Below are 8,450 nucleotides of genomic sequence, written 5' to 3'. Positions count from 1 at the left end.
ATGTACACTGGTACAGATGGGAACTGGAAACACAGGGAATCCAGGGCAGATGATCCCTTTAGGACCAATGGTAGGAGTGGCGATACTGGGAGCGTAGAGGGAGGGTGGGTTGGAAAGGGGGAACGAATTACAAGGATCTACATGTGACCTCCTCCTTGGGGGATGGACAACAGAAAAGTGGGTGAACGGAGACATCGGACAGGGCAAGAGATGAGAAAATAATAATTTATAAGTTATCAAGTGTTCATGAGGGAGGGAGCAGCAGGGAGGGAGGGGAAAAATGAGGACCTGGTGCCAGCGGCTTAGGTGGAGAGCGGGTGTTTTGGGAATGATGAGTACAATGAATGTACAAATATGCTTTACAGAACTAATGTATGTATGGATTGTGATAAGAGTTGTATGAGCCCCTAATAAAACAATTAAAAAAATATAAAGAGTTGTATAAGTCCCTAATAAAATGATCAAAAAAGAAAAAAAGAAACAGAAAGAATAGATTTGCCGGTTCGCGCTCTCTCTCATAGCAAATTGTTTGGTAAAAAGAACTTGTCTTCTTTCTGAATTGTATTTACGTCTATCTCACAAGATTGTTTGAAGCATCAAATGAAATGAGACATGTTTAAAGTCCTTTATAAAATTAGGTGCTAAATGACATAAAAATTTGAACTGAATGGAGATTTTACTGAGATTTTTCTTTGCATGAACTGAAATAGAGAGAATGTTGATAAAAGGCTGTGTGACAGAGGATGGTGAACAGCTGGGAAAACCAGGCATGCAGTATATTTGTGATCTATTTGTGCGTACTAAGCAGTTATCCCAAAGATCCACGTACACTCCAAGACTCCTTGGACAAAGGGTCTGGTGATCTACTTTCAAAAAATCAGACCTTGAACACCCTATGGGGCACATTTTCACACTGATAAACATGGGGTTGCCGTGACTCAGAACTGACTCTGGACCACAACCAGTTAACTGTATTAGATGATATGATGTGGAAGAGACTGTGATAGTTTAACAACCATGTGGTTTGTTATCCAACGTTAACTTAGTTGTGACATGAGGTGGTGTCAGGGTAGGCGGGTACACAACTTATGGAGAATGCATGATTGAACAATTCACTGGGAAGAATAGGGTTCTTGTCTACAAGCATTAGGAATGAGCAAGCAAACTGCAAGATTGGCACCCCAAATCCACCAGCTTCTCTGTGAGAGAAAGATGAGGCTGTCTGTCACAAGAATGTACAGCCTTGGAAACCTGATATAAGATCAACATCACCCCAGTGGGTTTGTTTTGGCTAAATCTATAGGTATTGGTATTTAGGCTGATGCCCAGATTTTCACTGTATCTTACGGGGTTATGAAGCATACTCATGAAAACAGTGCCAACAGTCTGAAGTCATTTGACTTTAGTTGCCATGACCAAGGCCTTAGAAATGTGGAAGTCAGCTCCTCCCAAAGGTTCTAGGAAACTTTCTTTAGGAATCATGTTATAGGTAAAATGAAGATGATCCCTGAGCAAGTCACCCAAATCTCTTACAATCCCAGGTGTTACACAACCTAAAGGTCAACAAACATGTTACACTGCTTGGATTTACTCTCTCTGACTTCAGGGTGGGGCCATGGCTAAGAAGATGAGTTACCGCCTTTTCTAAAGCTGCCATGCATTGGAGATGCCTAAACTAAAAGCCAGAATTAGGAGAATTTGGCATGCTAGAAGAGAAAGCATGATATGTTGTTGAATGCCCGTCATAATGAAAGATGGCCATACGTTTAATATGCTATTAAACAAAGGAGGAGTAAGCCTTGTTTATTTTTAACACAAGTGATCACTTCTGTGACTTGAGCTTTGTTGCAAAAATGTTATTTCCCCTCTTGCTCAGAGTCTGCTCTACTGTGGTAGCAGAGGCTGTGAGAGCTGTTAGCCTGGGGCAATAGCCCCCAGTTTAAGAAAACCATACCAGTGGCGATAATGTGGTTTTTTATGATCTTATACTCCTTTTTAAGTTTTATTTATTTTTTAAAAAGTTTTAATATTTTCAAAATAAAGTTTTATTACTCTAGCTAAAATTAACAGCTCTGCAAAGCACTTAAAAAGTTTCGTTGACATGTACTTCACATACCATATACTTTAATAGTACAATCATATGAAAAAGGAGTAATACAATTATCACCACAATCAATTCCAGAATATTTCTTCCTTCTTGTACTCATTGCTACTAGCTCCCCATTTCCCTCCAATCTCCCCTCTTATGCTCCCACTAAGCCATTAGTCCAGTTACTGTCTTTATAGATTTATGTACCCAGGGTTTCATATACTGGAATCATAAACAAACCAACAAATACTTTTTAAATGACACATCTGGGGAGCACAAGACACAATGCAGGCATAGTCTAACTGGGAATCCTTCTGATGAATTGTGAAATTCTAAGTTGCTTACTTCTTTTCTTTTTATAAATGCCAAGAGGAAAATCCATACATACCTTTATCTTTCACCATCTTGGTTTGACATGGAAACTGGCCCAGTCTTAGGCTCATGTCCTCCTTAGACTGTACTATCTGGCTGAGGCAGAAGGCCAGGCCCTCTCTGCCTGCAGCCAAACTCCTTTTTTAATAGCTGGCTTTGTTTCTGTGTACACTCCTGGTGTTTCCTGTCTGAAGCCTCTAGACATCTCTGCCTGGCAAACCCACACTACTCTGGAAGCACCAGATCACAATGCCATGTCACCAAGAAGCCTTGTCTCATATCCCCTTGGCTTATGACTCTCCTAAAGTGTGGATCATGGATTGTGTTTGTCTTAGAATAATTTGCTCTTAGAAAAGATCTCATCTCAGACATTGGGCCTCCACTCAAGTTCTCCCTCAATGCAAAAATACTTTGTCCTATTAAACTGGTATTCCATGATGCTCACCTTCCTGACACAATCGCTGAAGACAAAGTGGGTGCATAAGCAAATGTGGTAAAGAGAAAGCTGATGGAGCTCTCAACGAGCTTAGGTATTTGGAAGGCTATATCAAACGATATAGCATCTAGGGTCAGGGTCAGAAAGGCTTGAAGGTAAACAAGTGGCCATCTAGCTCAGAAGCAACAAAACCCACATGGAAGAAGCACACCAGCCTGTGTGATCATGAGGTGTTGAAGGGATCAGTTATCAGTCATCAAAGAACAAAAACTCATATCATTGTGAATGAGGGGGAGTGCATATTGGGGACCCAAAGCTCATTTGTAGGCAACTGGATATCCCCTTATGGAAGGGTCTTGGGAAGGAGATGAGCCAGTCAGCATGCACTGTAGCAACGATGAAAAATACAACTTTCCTCTAGTTCCTAAATGCTTCCTCCCCTAACCCCCCCACCACTATCATGATCTCAATTCTACCTTACAAATCTGACTAGACCAGAGGAAGTACACTGGTACAGATAGGAACTGGAAATACAAGGAATCCAGGATGGATGATCCCTTCAGGACCAGTGGTGAGAGTGGAAATACCAGGAGGATGGAAGGGGAGGTGGGGTGGAAATAGGGAACAGATTATAAGGATCTACATATAACCTCCTCCCTGGGGGATGGACAACAGAAAAGTGGGTGAAGGGCGACATCGGACAGTGTAAGATATGACAAAATAATTTATAAATTATCAAGGGTTCATGAGGGAGTGGTGAATGGGAGGGAGGGGAAAAATGTGTTGCTGATGCCAAGGGCTTAAGTGGAGAGTAAATGTTTTGAGAATGATGAGGGCAATGAATGTACAAATGTGCATACACAATTGATGTGTGTGTGGATTGTGATAAGAGTTGTATGAGCCCCCAATGAAATGATTTAAAAAAAAGAAGAAAAAAGATCTCATCTCTTTCCACACTTCAAATCCATTAACTGTAACTAGTTCGAACTTCTATTCCCACTAGGGCCCAACAAGGTGCATAGGATGTAATAGGTTCTCAATCGTTATTACATTTGATCACATTGTATAAATGTTCATAAATGAGAGAGCATCACCATACATGGTTTGTCGGGAAAATCCTGTTGTGATAAGAAAACAGACAAAGAGCCAGAACTTAAGCTGAAGTGTTACTTCTTACACAACGAGCTTAGGTATTTGGAAGGCTTGTCAGAATTCCCATTTGTGAAGGATCTTGCTGTTCTAGCGTTTTACTCATAGGCTGAAAATCACCAGAATGGATTTTGATAGAATGAAATATTTTTAGGCATTCTAATCAGTCCGCCTCTGCCAAATCCTTGGGCTTTGGTATGTGCTGCTGAGTAATGTCAGAGGCTCACACGTACACACATTGACATTTACAAGGCACGAGGTGGGCCCTGCCAAGCTCAGAGACAAAGCTCCCCTTCTGATTCGTTCACCAGAACTTCTTCAGATTCATTTATTGTTTGCTACTGGAGGAACTGACAGGCTGCTTGTACCCAATGCATTCAGCCACTTATTCAGTGCAGGAATTAGCACCTGTGTTGAAGAGGCAGGTACTGTGAAGCCAGGGCTTCAAAGGTTTACAGATACAACTCTGTGAGGGGGCTCTGGGCCCCTTTGCCACTGGCACTAAAAGAGGGTTTTCTTTGAACTCTTTGGTATGGGATTCGTAGAAACGAAACGGAACAGGGCTCCCTTCCAAACATGTACTGGATCATCTTAGGAAATTCCAGATGAAAATCCAATACGCCCACTGTCTTCTTTCTGAAGGCTAATGTTATTTGTATAAAGCGTGTTATAAAGAGAGTACTGTTTTCATTTTGAGCTCCATAGAAACATATCAGACTCTATTTAGTAACCCCTGCCTTTTTAGATGGAGGAGTAGCCCCAGAAGGAGACAGCAGGAATGGTGAACACGTGAAAGGGTGGGGATCTCTGTCTAGACACAAAACAGGGGAATCGGTGATAGAAAACTCTCTCATAATTCTTAGCAGAGTAAATTCTACTTACAAATTAGTCTTGTTTTACGACCGATGCTTCTCTTCAGATGATGTATTTAAATCTATGGAATGCGTGAGCAGTTACTTCTAGCGATGAGGTTCAACTCCCCTCACTGCCTTCAGGATGATTACTACCCACCTTAACCTGATAGGGCAAGATAGAAGTACCCGAGACCCACTCCCAGGGAGCGGCTGGTGGTTTCCAAATGCTGACCAGCTCCAACAACCCAACCTGTCACCCACTCCACTTGGGGCTCCGACAGATGAAGTTACCGTCGAGGATCCCAACAACCCCCTGGCCAGAAATTAGAGGGTTCAGGAGCCATTGGACATGGTTTTCCCTTTAGCACACCGGGTCCCATCCAGCCCACCCTTTCTGCAGAGGTGATGACAGTCTCGTGGGAAGGTGAGCACGGTCTGTTCTGTGATGGAGGACACTAAGCATACGGGAAACAACGACGCAAGGATCTGACACCCCTTAAAGATTCCTGGTGGTTCAGTGGGTTAAGCATAGGACTGTGAACCTACAATTCATTGGTTTGTCCCGCCCACCACCCGAGGGGAGCGGTGAGACGGTCTGTCCAGGAAATGGACAGTTTGAGAAACCACACGCAGAGCAGCTCTACTCAGTCCTATGGCTGCGAAGTCAGAGTCCACTCGGAGAAAGTTGGGTTTTGGGTGGTGTCTTTCACGTCTTCACCCCACAAAACCATTGCGGTTGAGTTCGACAGTCACTCCTGTGGAAACATGGATGTCCATCACAAACCGAGAAGGGGGGACCGTTGACACAGGACGTGGGGGACCACGTGCCCCCTTGCTCCTCCCCTCCTTCAGCACTGCCCACGGGGGTTGGGGGGCGGACCAGGAGATGCTCACGGTGACCCCACCTACGTCAGAAGAGAACGGTCCTGCATGAGGGGTTCCCCGCACATTCAAAACCGATTTCAAGGTTTAGCTGCAGGAAGACCATTTTTGAGATTTTGAAAAAACGGAGAGGGCGTTGATCATTTCATCACAAGATGGCAGGATCAACCCACTCTTTCTAGACTTGGGAGGAGTTTACATTTTCTGTGAAACGTACTATTTTCAAATTTATTGCTTGTGAATGAAATTTTAAATTTTTTTTGTTTCTCACGAAACTTAAGCTCATAATAGTTCTGACCAAACATCTTGTCATGCTGGTTGCTGTGAGCTGACCTTGTGGTTAGCAGTGGTAAACAGCTGTGCCCCCAGAGCTTCCTTAACGTTACAGTGATACAGTGATTCACACGGCCACTGAGCTCAGGCTCCCTAGCCTTCAGTCATGAAGGTCCTCCTGTTTCTGAAATGACCACCTTCCCGTGTTGGGACTGAAGACCATGAGAGAAGAGCAACATTGTCTTTGAGAGGGCCAGATGCCGCCGATGAAGTTCAAGGTTGCTAAGCGCTTCTTTACACCTCTTGAAAGGACTGTTAAAGCAACAACAACAACAACAACAACAACAACAACAACCAAACTCACTGCCAATGAGTCAATGCTGACTCTTAGCAACCATATAGGACAGAGCAGAACTGCTCCTGTGGGTTTCCAAGAATATATGTAGCTCTTTCTGGGAGTAAAATGCCTTATTTTTCTCCGAGGAGCGGCTGATGGTTTCAAACTGCTGAACTCCGAGCTCCCTGATAAGACTGCTGCACTTTTAAAATGGTGGCATGGCTGTAAGAACCTTAGTCCCTATGTGTGGAGCCATGTTTGGCACATTAGAAAACAATGGCTGTAATTTTAATTGAAGCGACTCAAAAGGGCTTCTTCTTTGTTAAGTGCTGTGTGGGGTTTGAAAAGCCAACCTTTAGGTGAATAGTCAAGCACAAACTGTTGATGGCAACCCGGGACTTTTTCTTTTTGTGCATTTAAGCATGCTATAACTCTCTGCTTCACTAGCCATCTGTCACTTTGTCACACTGTGGTGGCTTGTGTGTTGTTGTGATGCTAGAAGCGATGCTGTCGTAAATACCAGCAGGGTCACACATGGTGGACAGGGTTCTGTACAGCTTTCAGACTAAGACAGACTAAGCAGAAAGGCACAACAATCTATTCCCAAAAATTAGCCACAGAAAACCTTGTGGATCACAACAGAACACTGTTGGACTCCCTTGCTTTGCACCAGTCATCAGGAGGGATCAATTGGGGGAGGATATCATGTTTTCCAGGGTGAAAGAGACCCTCAGTGAGTTCGATTGGCACCGTAACTGAAACAGTGCAGTGCAGTAGACTCCCAATCAGGAAAATTGGTCAGGGCAGGCAACATTTTTTTCTGGCAACACATAAGACCTCTGTGAATTGGAGTCGACTTCATGGCAGCTGTCACCATGATTATGTTGCTGCTGTTGTTAGGTGCCATCAAGTTGGTTCTGACCCATAGTGGCGCTGTGCAGAACAGAATGAAACGGTTCATGATCCTGCACCATCCTCACAATTATTCCGATGCCTGAGCCCCTTGTTGCAGGCACCGTATCCATCCATCTCATCGGGGGCCTTCCTCATTTTGGACGCCCCTCCACTTTACCAAGCATGAGGTCCTTTTGAAGTGACAATATGTCCAAAGTATGTAAGACTAAGTCTCGCCTCCTTGCCTGTAAGGAACACCCTGATTGTAGTTTTTCTAAGACAGAGCTATGTGTCCTTTAAGCAGTTCACGATACTTCCAATATTCTTCTCCAGCACCACAATTCAAATGCATCAGTTCTTCGTTGGTCTTTCTTGGCCAATGTCCAACTTTCACATGCATATGGGGCAAGGATTAGGGAGCTAGTATTCATTCTTACTGAGAGGACAGTTCCTTCTTATTTCTGGAGGAAACAAGGGTTGTAGGGTTGTAGGGACCCAAGGAGACTTAAAGGTGGTATGAGTCAGAAACAGCTCGACGGAAATGACGGAAACAGGTTTTAGCTAGACTTTTGATCAGATGCCCACATTTCCTACAATAGAGATATTAAGAAGTAGAGCAAACTTGGAGAGCTAAATGCAGCCTGCCGCATTTAGCTAATAAAATGAAATCCATTTCATTGGCCTCTCTCTCCCAAGATATTTTGTCTCCAAAATCCGAGAGCACCTGAAGAGTTGACAAATGCCCAATGCTGTGCAGGAAGAATTGAGAAAGATTTATTCAAGGACGTGTCCCTCGCGGGGCGTGCAGGTAAAGGGCTTTGGTGACAGTAACGCATCACCTCTTCAAGTCATCAGAGAAATCTAACTAGAGAAACGAAAACTCGATAAAAGCTCGAATGAGCACAAAGTGATAGTCTCACCCACCCCTCATGGTCTACCTCTGAAAGTGAAAGAAGGATTGATTTTTAAATGGCTGGTTACTCCTACGAAACGGACAATGTGGCATGTTTTCACCCAGGCTGGGCTGTTTCCCTATATCTCCATTCACATGTGCTGTGTGCAAGATCCTTTTGGCTTTCTAGAAATGCTACTAAGGAACCTATAGCTATCCCAACAATAATCCCCAAACGTCTTCTGAAAACGACCTGGAAAGAAGTGTGCGCA

At 43.7% G+C, this 8,450-nt stretch overlaps 1 long non-coding RNA gene across 1 annotated transcript in view; it reads right to left on the bottom strand.

The window, feature by feature from the left end:
• The window catches only part of LOC123521019, a 14,366-nt gene extending 11,802 nt beyond the window's left edge, over positions 1 to 2,564 (bottom strand). The window contains exon 1 of the long non-coding RNA XR_006679515.1: positions 2,478 to 2,564. This is a non-coding gene — a long non-coding RNA (uncharacterized LOC123521019). The remainder of the gene's footprint in view (positions 1 to 2,477) is intronic.
• Positions 2,565 to 8,450: the final 5,886 nt, after the last annotated feature.

Source organism: Echinops telfairi, unplaced genomic scaffold (genome assembly GCF_000313985.2).
Source record: "Echinops telfairi isolate 266 unplaced genomic scaffold, ASM31398v2 ScPeMD7_7469;HRSCAF=8507_0, whole genome shotgun sequence".
Lineage (NCBI taxonomy): Eukaryota > Metazoa > Chordata > Mammalia > Afrosoricida > Tenrecidae > Echinops > Echinops telfairi.
The sequence above is the reverse complement of the archived record's forward strand: the minus strand, read 5'-3'. Positions and strand labels throughout refer to the sequence as shown.